Raw genomic sequence first — 15234 nt, forward strand, 5'->3', positions numbered from 1 at the left:
TAGACTGAGAAAAGCACCCATAGTATTACGTTTTAATTTTCTCCCCCCTCCTGCAGTCTAAAAACATGTTGAAGAGGTTAAACTAGTGTTTCTTCATTGCCTCTCAGGAATTGAGTATGATGATCACTTTGTGAATGAAGCCCTTCTATGGACTGACTTCCTGTTCAAAGCGTAAAATGCTTTTGCTGTATGATGGATGGAATAGGCTTCATTTGCCCCCACGACACCACTCAGGATGCAGATATGGATAATGGGTGGATGTTCGGATGTGCAGTTTTTAATTGCTTGGTCGGATGAGAGCTGGAACAGGCTTTAGTTCCTGTGACTAAGAAAGAGATGACATTAAAACAAAACTTAAAAGCCGTCCAGTCAGTCTCAGAAAAGGGAAAAGTAATCTAGTAAAAATGCAAAAGCATTAGTCATTTTTACAGTCTGATTGCTTGAGGGTGAGGTCCTGGGATTTCAATTTTATTCTCATGTATTTTAAATTGTGATTTGGTTTTTAGAAACTACTTAACTCTGCTCAGTTTTTATCTCGCTCCTGCCTTGGCATATTCACTCCTGGTTCAAGTTCTATTTAGGAGATGGTGCTCTTTGTTTTGTTAATTTCATGGTTTCATTTGCTTCTTGGCACATTTTGTCTCCACCAGCGATTTCCCATGTTTTGGTTTTGTGCTTTAATAGAAGATGAAGCTTTTTACCATTTTAAGTTAAGTTAGGAGGATAAATGGATCCTTTAACATGTCTGTCAAGCCAGCCGCTGAGTCTTCTGCACGTGTAATCTCTTTTGCACGAGATGTCCTTCCACATGCATTTATGCAGTGTCTGCATCCTTATTTTATTCAGATGGCTGCAGTAATATAACTTCTTTTTCTTATATGCAAATCCAAGGTGCAGATATTTAAAAACAAATATAAAAACAAAAAAAGCATTGAAATTTATATTACTAACGAAACATCCATAAAGAAAAACAAACAAAAAATCCATTTAGCACATGTAGTCTATAAGGGCCATCAAGGTCTTTTTTCTTTCTGTTGCACAGAGGTTTTTTTTTAATTTTCCAGTACCAGAGGAACATTATGTCTCATTGAATTTACAATAAGACACAAAGCATGACATTTTTTCCCTACTATATAAGAGGACAGATTGGATGCCAGTAAAAACCTCATAAAATCCAAGCATGCTCTGCGTTCATTTAATCTCCAAATACATCTCTTTTAGTAATAGCTACTTGTTCCATCCTGTCACTCCCGTGTGTGTGTTTATTACAGAACCATGCTCCTCTCTGACTCACCAACCGTAGCTGTTTTCTTGATTCTTTTTAAACTCATCTAGTAGCAACACCCTTTTTCTGAACCAAAAGACTTGACTGACATTTAAGAGCGGGGAACCGGGGCAAATCACCAGGAGACACATCTTGTGCCTGAGAGTCCTGTCACCTCATGCACAACACAGACGAACTGTTAACTTCCAAGTGTGAATCCAGTCAGCCCTGAATCACAGGGGTTATAATCTTACATAAGACAAACGACACATCCTCCAGGGAATGGCCTGAAATCATGAACACACACTTTGCAGCTCATTGATAAATAAGTCAAAAAGGTGGAGATGATACACAAAGTACTGACTAACAGGAAGAAAAGATGAAAAGTTGAGGATTAAGTCCAAGACTTCATGAACAAAAGTTGAAGTACAAATATTTATATATATTAAAATATTTTTAATATATACATATACAAATATTTAAATACAGTGGCATGTAACGTGTTTCTAGAGAGGTCTTTATTATAGTTAATATGGATTCATTCATTAGGGGGAAGGTTTCTTTAAAAAACTTAGTGGGGATTGGGCTTAGAGACAAGTTGAGGTTTTGGAGGACGTAATAACTGATATTAATTCCGCTTGATCCACAGCAGTGAAGCAGTCTAATGTTACAGAGGTTTCTATGGATGCCTTCACTTCTACCACTTCAGCCTGCTCTGGGCTGATAGTAGGAAGAACCTGATTCAACTTTTGTCTATTATTTGATATTTTATTATCCAAAAATGCAAGAAAATCCTCAGAGCTGAAAGTAGCAAGAATATGTGGTTCTTCTCAGCTCTGACTGCTGGGTCTGTCAGGTTGCACGACTAAGGCTAGCAGAAATGTTTCTAGAAAGAAGAGTGGCTCTGCCCAAAGTGGGATGGATGCCATCCCTCCGCATGAGACTTTGTTTTCCCCAAAAAACAATCCAATTGTCAACAAAGCCAACAATGCTTTCTGGGCACCAGCTAGCTAACCAGCGGTTAAATGATGAAAAGCGGCTGTACATTTCAACACTGACTAGGTTCGGCAGGGGACCAGAGAAAAGTGTCTGACATCGACTTCGCAAGTTTGAACACAGATTCTGCGTTTAATTTAAGAACCTCTGATTGTCTCTGTCTGGTGTTGTTACCGCCTGCGTGAATCACGACTCAACAGAACCTAAAATGCTCTCGGCTAACATCTTAAGGTTTCCCTCAATGTCACCAACTCTAGCCCCCCAGATAACACCTTACTGTGGCCGCTGGGAGCCCCATGTGTCTAACTATAAAAGAGCCAAGAACATGTAGAAATACTAAAAACACAAGTTTTATCAGAGTTGGTCTTTAAATGTTTCAAAAGAAACTTCAAAAAAACAACTGCAAAAGGTATTAATAAAATTTTCACAAATTAACAATTTACAAAAAATATGTGATTTGAAAAGTAATCCAATTTTTTAAATCATAAAAACACATAAAGCAGGGTGTCTCCTGTAGGAGTATGATGTCTTTGTTGCAGCATTCTGGACCAGATCAACTTTAACATTTCACATCTAAGAATAGTTGGTTAAATGCTGTAAAGCATTCAACCCTTTGTTCTCCTGTTTCTCCTTATTTATTGTCACCATCTTCCGCCGTTTTTTGCCACTTAACTTCTTCTACAATTTTTCACCTACTTTAACCATTCAAGTTTTAAAATGTTCAGCTCTTTCTGTTTATTCCAGCTATGACTTTTGTTTTTTTTGAAATCCTTCAATTTTTCAAGATATTCCAGGATTTCCAGGATTTTTTGCTCCATTAAAATACATAGGGAAGTCTTGGTGCACTAGGTTGCTGGTTCAATACCTGGCTCGGACATTTCAAATTTTTTAACCGTTCAACTGTTAAAATGTTCAGCTCCTCAGTTTATTTGTGCTATGACTTTTGGTTTTTGAAATTCTTGAACTTTCAAAGATATTCCAGGATTTCCAAGATTTTTGCCTACATTGAAATACATAGGGAATCCTTGCGCTTAACTCCTTCTAAAATTTTTCAACTATTTCAACCATTCTACTTTTACAATGTTCAGCTCTTTCAGCTTATTCCAGCTATGACCTTTGGTCCTTGAACTTTTCAAGATATTTCAGGATTTTCCAGGATTTTTTGTTCCATTAAAATACATGGGGAATCCTTGAAAACCTTTGTTTCTTTCAACCATTATAACTTTAACATACTTTTAGCTAGAGACACCGTTCTTCAAACTTTCAACAGTTCAGCCATTTTTTCAACAATTTCCGTTATCATGCTTAACTCCTTCTACACATTTTGACCTATTTTAGCCATTCTACTATTACAATGTTCAGCTTTTTCAGTTTATTCCTGCTATGACTTTTGGTCTTAGAACCTTTCAAGATGTTCCAGGATTTTCCAGGACAGTTCAGTCATTTCTTCAGCAAATTCACTTTAATTCAGCAAGACAGCCTTCCACCCTGCATTTTCTTCTGGAAATGCAGCTCTTTCTAGTTAAGGTTTCATTTTGTTAAGTCTTAACATATTTACAGACACGCTACTCTCTGCAAACTGAGGAGGTGGCATTAGACTAAATTTTAGCTACATTTGCAGGGTAAAAACAATGAGAAAACAGGCTAACAGAATACAATAAGAGCGTTTTGAAGCAGACAGCATGTCAAGAACAAACTACAATTGTGTCTTTTTTGTTTCCTGTAATGAAGCCGAGTGAGGAAACTGACCCACAGGAGCTGGAGTCATGGTTATCCATCCTGCCTTGAATTGGATGCCATCCTGGATGAATATTAATCACCCACGCACACCACCCACATAAACACCACCTGTTGAGGCTGCGCCATTGCAGGCTGTGGATAATTCTGTGAGATGTACTTACGCCTTCTTTAAACATAACAGACGGCTTCAAAATAATTACTTCTTTAAACTATTTGCATACATGTTAAGGTTTTATAGCTATAATCTCATTAAAATCATAATTGTAGTGCTCTTTTCTCTCACACTGTGTCACGTTCTCATAGATCCACTGTCTCCATCCACTTAGTGGGCATATTCAACACACTGGGATAGCATTGAAAAGTAGAAAACTCTCTCATGGCAACATGTATTCCAGTTCCTGATTCTCTCTTTTAGAGCCTCATTTTATTTACAGTATTCAGGTTCATTGCTGCATAATAATAACTCCATGGCCCCAGCCTCTCTGGGGGCAGGAGCATGTGTCCCATCATGAGTTGCCACAGAGGGACAGGAGTGATCTCAGCAGCTTGGCAGCTGACTTCTGTTACATAATCGAATGATGGCTCCAGGCATTGGGGACTGAGCAGAAAAAATGTCTGGGGTCCCCTTGTTAAGGCTGAGGGTTGAGGACTTTGAATTTGAAAGCTTTTTCCTCAAATCTCACAAGAAATCTTTATTTTAAAGTGGGTTTGTGTGCAGAACCGATCAACAAACAAGCAAAAACCGGATGTTTCAACCGGTTGATCTTACCTAAAAATGTAGAAGAGGTCAGTGCTAAAATATTCCCTCTGATAAAACATGACTGTTGTGAAGTATTTGTGGTTAACACCTTAGCGACTATAAAATAGCAGATATGACAAGTCAAATTAGTTCAAAGATTGTTGCTAATAAAGACCCAAAAAAAAGAAAAACAAACATGACATTTGTCAAATAGCTAAAAAGTGTGATTGTCCCTAAAGAAAAAACTGGTAGAAAGACATAAAAACAAAATTATACTGAAAAAGCCTTCTGTCTAAAAAAGATGGATGCCAAATGAACAGAAGGCATCCTTCTCTACAAGTAGTTCACATTTTTCTCTGCTTGTTTTTCTAGATTTTTATCCCCCATTCTTTTTTGCATTCTGGAGATCTCAGTCATATCTGTTTCTTATTGTTGTTTTTAGTAACCATTTCATATGCATAAAGCCCTTTATTGCAAAGAATAAAATACAATAAAAAACATAATAATACACATATTGAATAGAACAATATGCATGTAGAGTATGGTATTATATTGAGTGGTTGCCCAAATGTTGCAGTTCCTCAAATGACCTCAGGAGGCTTGAGATTGGATTTGAACCCACGACCTACCAGTCTCAGGTCAGACACTTTTTCACCAGGCCACTGAGAATAAAAAAGCACTATTCCTTTAACTGCCTCGTTAAAATGTTTAAATTTCAAAATCGATATATGGCCTGCTATAAATATCCACTGAACAGCTGTTCTGATTTGAGTACAGCTTGAGTTTCTGCATATTTAGCAGCCTGTCTTGTTGATTGTTAACATGGTGGATGCAATAAAACGTTCACTTTGCTCTATCACCCATTTTTTGGAAGCTGTTGAGTAAAGAGAAGTAAACCCCAGTCAAAATGCCACAATGAAGAATTTTGCCAGAATTTAGTTTAGTGAGTTTATTTATTATTTCTGCATTTCTGTCAAGCCACATCAAGTTCTTGAGTTAGTTTGGTTTATTTTTGTTTAGTATTTTTTGTTTTTTTTGTTTAAAGTTGGCTGTTGTGGAGCAGAAGAAGGCAACAATCATTTAGGATAAAGTAAGGAAGGCTTTGAAGAATATGTCAAAAGACATTTGGTCGTGGTGGGGGTATGGAAATGTTTAACCCTTGTGCTATCTTAGATGACCCCACCCTTACTTTGACGTGTTCTCCCTACCATGACAAAGGTGGATAAAGGTGGAAAGATTTCATGTAATCCATGGACACCAGTGAAGATCACAGATCATTGAAGAAAAAAGGTTCAACGCACTGTCTAGTGGGTCTAGATGACCCAACTCCCAATGTTAAAGTGCCTAGGATAGCACAAGGGTTACCATTGGGAGTTGGGTCATCTAGACCCACTAGACGGTGCTCTGAACCTTTGTTCTTCAATGATCTGTGATCTTCACTGGTGTCCATGGATTACATAAAATCGTTCCACCTTTATCCACCTTTGTCTTAGTAGGGAGAACACGTCAATGGAAGGGTGGGGTCATCTAAGATAGCACAAGGGTTAAGAGAAATGCCTCCAGATTTCTGACTTTTCTGTTTTAGAAAGTGAGAGGATATCTGAGGAATTAAGTAGCTGACTTTCTTAAGGTGAAGGTAGAGTTGGGACAATTACAATGGATTAAAGCTGATGATTCAGCTAAAGTGAAGGGAAACAGTAGTGGGAGCTAGGGTGAAGTCAGAAGTGAGCAACCATATGGTTTCATGCAAAGAAAGAGAATCATAGAGAAAACGTTTGCTTTGAGGACTTTGAGGACTGCACTGTATCTTTGGATATTTATGACAGTACAAAGAGAAAGGAGTTTTTGTATAAAAAAGTCTAGAATGGCAGGGAAGGACTTTGGAGTTGTTGGGGACATGTATTAGAGCTGTAAGACAGAGGTGAAATGTGCTGTAGGTGAAGGAGTTCAAAATGACGGTGGGATTGCACCAAGTATGAGCTTTGAGCTCCTTCTTGTTGCCTGTGGTGATGGACAGACTGACAGATGAGGTTAAACAGGAATCTATGTGGATCATCGGTCTTTGAAGATGACATTGTGATCCATAGTAAAAACAAGGAGCAGGTGGAGGAAGATCAAGAGGTGGAGGTTTGTTCAGGAAAGAAGAGGAATGGAGGAACCCTCAGGAAAACAGTATTTGTGTGTAAATAATAGGAACTCAAGTACAGTCCAGAACAATAATGGGAAAGACGTGAAGACGAGGCATGTGCAAACAGGTTTAGATGTGATGTGTGACAAAAGAGTGTAAGCGAAACTGAAGGAAAGGGTTTAGAAGACTGTAGTGAGAGCAGCCATTTTACTGAGATGGTAGCCCTGAGAAAGGGACATCATGTTTTTATGTTTTGTCCTGTTTAAATTCAGGTTTCTCTTTTTCTCAATACTTACATTCCTGTCTACAAGCCTGCCTCCTGTTCTTGGGTCCTCCTCATGTCATTCCTGAAACTTCCTACTTTTTTAAGTTCTCCAAAAAATCCACTTCACAACAAAACTTCACAACACAATGGTATTTTTTTTCAGTAACTAACAAACAGGTGACCCACAAAAAATTTGTCATCTGTGAGCAGATGATATTCGTAAGAAAAATGTGCTTCTCATTTTCATATGTGATTGTGCATCACAAGCAGCGGCTCATGCAGAATAGTTGCACTTCTCTGATCCACAGACCGACCCCCACAGTGTCAAGATGACATGCATTTCATGTTAAGCACTTAATGTGCTGAGTCTCTCCTTCAGACAGAATAATGGCCTTATCAAAAACTCACTTGACATGTAGTTGAGGAAAAAAACCGACATTAATGCCATTTTTTCTGTCAGACTTAGAACAACGTGAGCAGCAGAACATGTGGAAGAAGCAGCAGCCAAGGCTTCAGGGTCTGCAGGTTGCAGTTAAAAAGAAGTGAGGTTTCTATTTGCAGAGATTTATGTCTTTCAATAAAATGTGACAGATACTGTCCTCTTGACTTCTCAATATGATACACAAAAATGCATATTTTGAATCAGCAATCAGGCTTTTATGTAAAATGTACTACTTTTTTTTTAAACAGGTGCTTGTTTTGTCCGTTTTTTCTTTTTTGTCATATTAAATTTAATAATCTGTCATAAAAGTTCATGTCAGTATTGGGAATTTCCCTTTCCATTGATTTTCAAAGTGTTCCCAGTGATCTTTTAATTTTGATGATGCTGTTTATAGCCAAAATCAAAAAACATGTTGTATAGGACATAGTTTCTGCAGAGCAACAGGAGTTCATGAGAAATTTGCCTCTGAGTTGTGGACAGAATTGTTGGTGCACCTGCTTTCTTTTCCCATCACCCATTTGTTTGCATGCTCTCCTCCTGGCTTACAGCCCCTCACTAGTTCTAGCTGACATTAATGGTGCAACAAAAATGGCGAGCAATATCGGAGGTATCCAGCTGTAAAGTTCTAAGCCAGATGTCTGAAGGCATACATGGGTCCGCAAGTGGATGCATTGGAATGGCGAGGAGCAGGGAGCTTGTGGCCTGCTGATGTAGGTTTCAAGTAACAACTACAAACTGTTTTCTACGGCGATTTCTCATTTGCTCCTGATTCACGATTTGAATAAAGAAATATTCAGAAATGCATTTCCAATTTGACAGGGGGAATTGAAAGTTTTTTTCTTGCTGTATGCTTTAGTAAAAATTGGGTTTGGTAAATCATTAATTAATTGAATTAAAATCATGTATCACAATGCATCTGTGAGAACCAATGAACAAAACTTTAAAAAGTTTGTCCTTCAAAGAGGCACCAGATAGGGGTGTCCTGTCCACCGTCCCCCTCTCTCTTTGATTTATTTATTTATTGAACCTCTAGTGGCAGCCATAAGACAAAAGAAAACCATAGAAGGAATCAAAACAAGAAACATCCATCATAAAATCAGTCTTTATGCAGATGATGTATTACTTTTCCTCCAAAATTCACAATCTTCATTCTCCAGAGGACTGACAGTTATTGACGCATTTTCATCCATTATCATTCCAGTACTCCATTAACTGGATTGAATCAGTGCCATTTTCACTCAATTGTGATTTAAAGCCAACTTTAAATAAGCCATTATACTCCTCCAGTCTATCAGATTTAGTGCAATTAAATTTTGTGCCATTATTTAAAAATATTCAGGACAATCTAATGCAATGGGTTATCCTGCCCATATCACTCACAGAAATGCAATTTTGGTCTTAAATCTTTTTTATATGTCTTCCATCATGAGAAAAATGCCACAAGAATATATTAAAAAATACCAAAAAAACATTTTCCTTTCTTTAAGAACGTGCTGATTTAAAAACAAAATCCAAAATTTTAAATTAAACCAAGGTATTTTGTACTCAATTTAGAAAAACAACAGTTTGTGTCTTTTATTGTATTAACTAAACGTATGTTAAAAAACAACATTGATGTAGCTCCTAACACATTTGTACCCATGTAGCGATTTTACATTCTTTAATTATCAGTCCTGTCCTCTGTTGCCATGTCAGAAGGAAACGCCCTGTCAGTGCAAATATTTAGTTGTCCAAAATGGCTCAGTTTGAGAGCTGATATTAAAGTCTCCTAAATCCAAAGGCTAAAGGAAGAGCCTACTGTTTACCATCTGTCAAAGCAGCCTGGTTTGCTCTATGCAGGGAAATAATTGATGAGTGCAGCGTGCAGCATGAGGGCAGCCACTTGGTCAACAGCATATAAGCAACCCTCTTGATTGTTCCTTGTCAGATACTTCAACTGCAACCATGTAACTCTGCACAGCTGTCTTCTTCCTCTCTCCCCCTGCAGTGTTGAATCTTCTAAAAAACCACAAAAAAACGCTTTCTTTGTTGCCATTTCTTCTGGAACTAATGAGTGGATGTCTTCCAGTGAGCTTTGGTGTTCATTCTAAAATGATGAAATTAAAGGTGGCATTTGTTTTCTGTTATGGAAGTGCCATGACCTCGCCTGAACTTTGGTGATGATGCATACATTGTAGTTACACAGTGACAGCAGGCCAGCTGCTGCCTCTTTCCCAGAACAGAGGGAGTGTGATATCCCAAATCAGCCTTCGACTGCTGTGTCCTTGTATCGAATCAAAAGGACATTCCAGGAACTGAACAGACATATAGACACATGATTGTCCTTGCTGAATGGGAATACATCATCTCAATGTTTTGTTCCCTGCAGGAGATGTTATCTTGGACAGTGTTACTCTTGCTAAGGTGTTACATAACTGACAGACCACAAAAGCCTGACCGTTATATGTTGTGTTTCTGAAAAATGATCTCTAATAATTATGCCATGTTCTGGGAAGGTTTAATCTCTCCAGATTGTACATTGGAGCTTGATTAGGTTAATTGGACTCGAGCTTGGCCTGTTTTTCTCATTACAAATTTGTTGTTGCGAGCGGAAAATGGAAAGGTTGCTACTAGTTGCATCTTGTTTGTCATATCACAAAAGCAGGCAGTGACCTTTAACACGTCACATTCAGGTGTGCTCAATTAGCGGGCAGAAGATGAAGCCCTCCGAGGAGAACAAGGGCATGTTGAATCACTTCACAGAAAACATATTTAGTAGCGGTAAATAGGAGTAGCATTTGCTCTCAATTTAACTCAATTTCCCATCTTGTGCTCATGCACTAATTTAGTCCCAGGTGTTGGGAGCTAAGTGAAATTGCTAGGCGTTTTGTTTCCATATGCAAAGGTTTTTGTGAATAAGCTTTTGTTGTTTTAGTAGCTCCGGGAGAGCATTCTCCCCAGTGGCTAATTAAGACATTTAGAGCTGCGGATAACACCTTAACTTGACACGAGATTTAATTTCCAATCAGACATTCAGCGTGGGTCCAGTCTGCGCTAGCTCTCAATGAATGGGAGATCAGGTATTTACCATGATATTTTTGCTTTATTGCATACATCTGTCCAATTAGCAAGTCTCTTGGCACCAACTCGTGTATGTTCTGAATATTTCATCTTCTGAGAGTCATTTGCGGGATCTTCATTTTGTTATTAACTCAACACTGTTACTCATATACTTAAATTGTCTTTGTTGGCTGCTTATTCCTTCCTTGTCATCCATTGAACTGTAACTCAGCAGCTTAATTAAAGACAACACAAGAGCAGCTCAGGTCAAACACGATGTCCAACTGCATAAGGGTAAAAGATACCAAGGGGCATTGTACCATGGTCTGGGTGAATACTCAATTCTGATTGGCTGCTGGGTGTGGATTTAAAAGTGATAATGGACAGTAATATTATACAAAAAAAGAGTTCCGGTCACATAGCTTAAATGTTCTATATCACTACGCTGGCTTCTTTGAAACAAACTTTTGCGTCATCGTCTGGACAAAAACAAGCGGTAAGAGCTGAACTTTCTCTCTGGACTGATGCTTTATTTAACCTGTCGTGACGATCAGCATGTTTTCTATGGAAAGTCGAGGTTGGTGCCAGCTCAGTCATTACCATGACAACCCGAAAGTGATTCAAACCGGAAAAATAACAAGAACAAACTAAAAATGGATAGAATGTTGTTGTTGTTTGTTTGTAAGTGACCATAGTATAAGCGGGATAACAGTGTCCATTATTAGGAATTAACAGACTTTACAAAAGCAACCATCCAATGGGGAGTGGAGGACGGTTCATGTGTCCGTGCCATCTTTTTATTTCTGATAATGGACACTTCATCGGGCATTATCCCTTATATAGTGTCCAGTTTCTGGACATGTAGGGCTTATAACAGTTCAAGGAGAAGATCAGCATGAATCTGAGATTATACCGAAATTGAAAATATTTTAACATTTAAAACACTGCACATGTATTATCAGTTTTTGAAAAGAATAATGGCAGAGACCAAGAAAAAATGTATATCATCAACTGAGTTAATGTGATGTTTTCATCGTTTAAAGTGACTGAAGAAATTTTGTAAGAAATAAAGCTTTTCTAATTAACTTTTTTATTTTAATGCCAAAACACCTGTTTTGATACCACATCACAAATTGGAACGGTGAAGGTTTTCATCTTATTCGTTAGCAATCTTTGTGTAGCTTTGTTGTCGCATTCTGCGTTCTATTCAGTAAGTATGCGACAAAAAGTCATAGTTATAAATGTATGCTTTTTAAAGTTTCAGCACATTTCTTTAAATGTCATTTTCTCGAGTTTTGCAGTTTTATGAAAGTCTATAGTTCATTGTTGTGGTTTTCGCTAGTTATCTCTGCGAAATCCATTTCAAAGCTGCTAAAACATCAAGCTGATCCCACAATTCTCAGCGTTGTGGGTGGACACTCACTGAAACATTTCTCTGTTGCATTGCTGATCTTGGATAATTCCAGTGAAATAGGTGAAATTCTCAAAGGCTCTTTAACAAAGTGTAGTAATTAGATACACTAAAAAACAACAACTATGAAACAGCTTATTTGTTAGAGATATAATTCACAGCAATCTGCTAAATTTGCAGCACAGCTGCTAAAACCGGACTTCAAAGCTCACCTGTTTTGAGTGTTGTGGTGTTCAAATCCCACTTTTTAAAGTGCAGTTCGCAGAAAACTGATACAGGTCACCTTCTGTTTTCAATGGGGGTGAAATAATTAATTTTAACAACAATTTGATTGATATCATAATTTGTGGTTGTTGATACGGTTCATAGTCGATATTGCTTCATTTTGAACAATCCGATTAACTGACCTTAAATCGATCCAAAACATCTTTTCCCAGAACTTCAACCAGTGTGACTCACGGTGTAATCAGACTTGACACATTTGATCCGCTTAAAGTGAACCAGAGTTGCCCCCTAAAATGTGAAAAAATTTTCAGTCTGAATACACCTCAGTAGACCCTGGTCCGGGACCAGGAACCGCCACCTCCCATCTTTTGAGTTGGTCTCGGTTTCTAATAGTACTGAGCTTCAGTTTGCTCTAAGATTCCTCAATCTGAATATAATCCGTCCTCGGAGTGCAACATCTGAACTAAAATGGCCCATAGCCAGTCGTCACGTGATCTAAACACGGTAGGAATGTAGCAACAGATCAGTCACAGACAAATGTAAAGCAACCATCTTCATGTTATCAAAGGGAAAGGGCCCAACTGTTTATTTGTTGGAACACTTTTTATATGCCTTTCTGTGTCGTATTGTGCGGCAGGTGCTGTTATGACATCATCCTAAAAACTACCTTAACAGAATTCTGTCAAAAAAATATCATAACAGCACAAGGATGAGACACATCAACTCGTTGAAATGTGGTTGGATGAATGAAATCTCATTAAAACAACTTTAACGTGATACACATTGGTTCTCACTGTTTTTCCAACAATCTAAATGTCATAAACACTTATCAGTGTACCTTCTTAGACGTGTTCTTGCCAGTAACCACCTTGCAGCAGGCCTCCACCGGACCAAAATAGTGAGTAAAAAGTGTTGAGCCTGACGTTGATACAGATGTTCAAAATTGGTCAGCAAAAAATTTAAGGTTTAAATGAACTAACCCTGACAAGGACTGCAAAGCGCAGGACTTCCATATTTCTGTCTCCAGTTGCTTTGCTCTGCCCTCACAATTCCTGACCAATGAGTGAAGAGACACGTGGTTTTGTTTACTAGCTTTGGTTCAAATCAGGAAACGCCGGCATTCTGAATACAGGCCAAATCCAAAGTTCAGGACTTGCGGGACAATTTAAGATTTTCCCAGTCTTAATACACCCTCAGAGATAAATACCTGTGTACTGAACAGTGCAGGTGAAGTTTTCCAGATTCTTTGTGTTTCTTGCAAGATAATCGAGTGTAAATTAAATCTGTGTACAAACAAACAAGTAATCAATGGCAAGTCCATTCACATTGTAGTTTCAGAAATTTCAGCTCATTGATATTTTTCCACATCAAAATTATACAAACTTAAGATTGTTAGAACATTCACCTACACTGTATGGCCACATGTCTACAAAAATTCAGTGTTTTTACACATTGGACTGGAGTGATCATTTTTTGCTGCCATCATTGTGTTTTCCACTGTGATGCATTTTGACGTTTTAGAGTTAAATAAACCTACCATGTCTCAATCCAAATGGTGTTTCTCAGTTATAAATATCATCTGTATACTTTTTTATTTTAGAAACGATGTAATAATGGTAAAGGTTGATTCAATTAACAACTTTTCTCAAACAAATCGATCTGGTTGGATAACTCGTTTCATCGATTAATTGTTATGCCACTAGTATGAGTAAAGTTGCAGCAGCTGTGGGAAGGAAATATCTCCTTTAGCGGTCGAATGGGAAGAAGCCTCTGACTGAAGACTCTCTGTTGTTTTGGGAATGAGGTGTAAAGAGGATGTTCAAGGTTATCCATGGCGTTCTTCTTCTTACATATTTTCGTTCTATTGACAGTCTGCTCCAGAGCAGAACAGAGCCAGCGTTTTTCTTTGGTTTGTTTAGCCGCATCCAATCATTTGCTGCAATCTTACTGCCCCAGCAATTGCCCTCAAAAATATACTTGTAATAGATACGAAGGAAAAATCAATTTGGTGCCAACATTGAAGGACTTGAACTCACAATCTGCTTGTCCCGTCATAAAAACAGCATCACTGCTGTCGCTCAGATGCTTACCGTTTTACACATGGATCCTTTTACTGTTTGCCACACATCTATCATGTCATTTTAATCATACACTTCAATAGGCTCCTCTCTCCTTTGCTCACTACTATTCCTTCCTTTGGTTGTCAGTATTTGTGCATGCAGTTCCATGCAAAGACCTATCACAGTAAAACTGTTCTTCACAACAAATGTGACCTTTTTTGAGAGCTAGTTACGACAGTTCTTTCATTTCCGCACCTTCCTATGACTCTGCAATTGGTTGCCCCTTCTCAAACCATATCAACGTTTTATTTTTCCAAGGGACCAAGTCAGTTTTGACACTAACAATCAGCAGGAAAAAAAAGAAATAAAACCATATAACCCATTTTTTATTATATTCAACTTTTACTTCAAAAGCAGAAGAATGCAAATGAAGCATTTCTTCCTATGGCATCAAAAAATGTTACTTTTAAGATGATAAAATAAAGAATAAAGCATTTCACACGAAGGCTTTCAAAAAGCAATAAAATTATATGTGGAGAATGCCTTGAGAGAAAGTATCCCTCTAGAAATTGATGAGCCACATTTGGATGAGCACATGGCTCTCAGTGCCGCATTAAAAAACCTGCTGAGGCTTTGATGAAGCTGCATAGTGACTGGTGAACAGAGTAAATAACAGGTTATATTTCTGTCGCCTCTGGTTGGCACAGTTTTAGTCCTGTTGTGATTTATATTAGCAATTAAAATTAAACTGTGGTCCTATGTGGGATGTAAGAGAGTGTGTGGGCTCTATGTCGCAGACCTTCAACTGAAATAGGAGGCTGTCAGCAAATTATGTCAAGCAAAATTTTTTCACTGTCAGAAAACCTTATTCAAATGAATAAAATGTGATATTATCACAGAAACCTTTATTTTGACAGCAATCCTT

The 15234-nt window shown here is 38.0% G+C and overlaps 1 long non-coding RNA gene across 2 annotated transcripts in view; it reads right to left on the reverse strand.

The window, feature by feature from the left end:
* LOC110017490 (uncharacterized) overlaps positions 1 to 15234 on the reverse strand; it is a 132759-nt gene that overhangs the window by 49981 nt on the left and 67544 nt on the right. The window lies entirely within an intron of this gene.

This window comes from Oryzias latipes, chromosome 22 (assembly GCF_053564925.1).
Source record: "Oryzias latipes strain Hd-rR chromosome 22, Olatipes_Hd-rR_3.1".
Taxonomy (NCBI): domain Eukaryota; kingdom Metazoa; phylum Chordata; class Actinopteri; order Beloniformes; family Adrianichthyidae; genus Oryzias; species Oryzias latipes.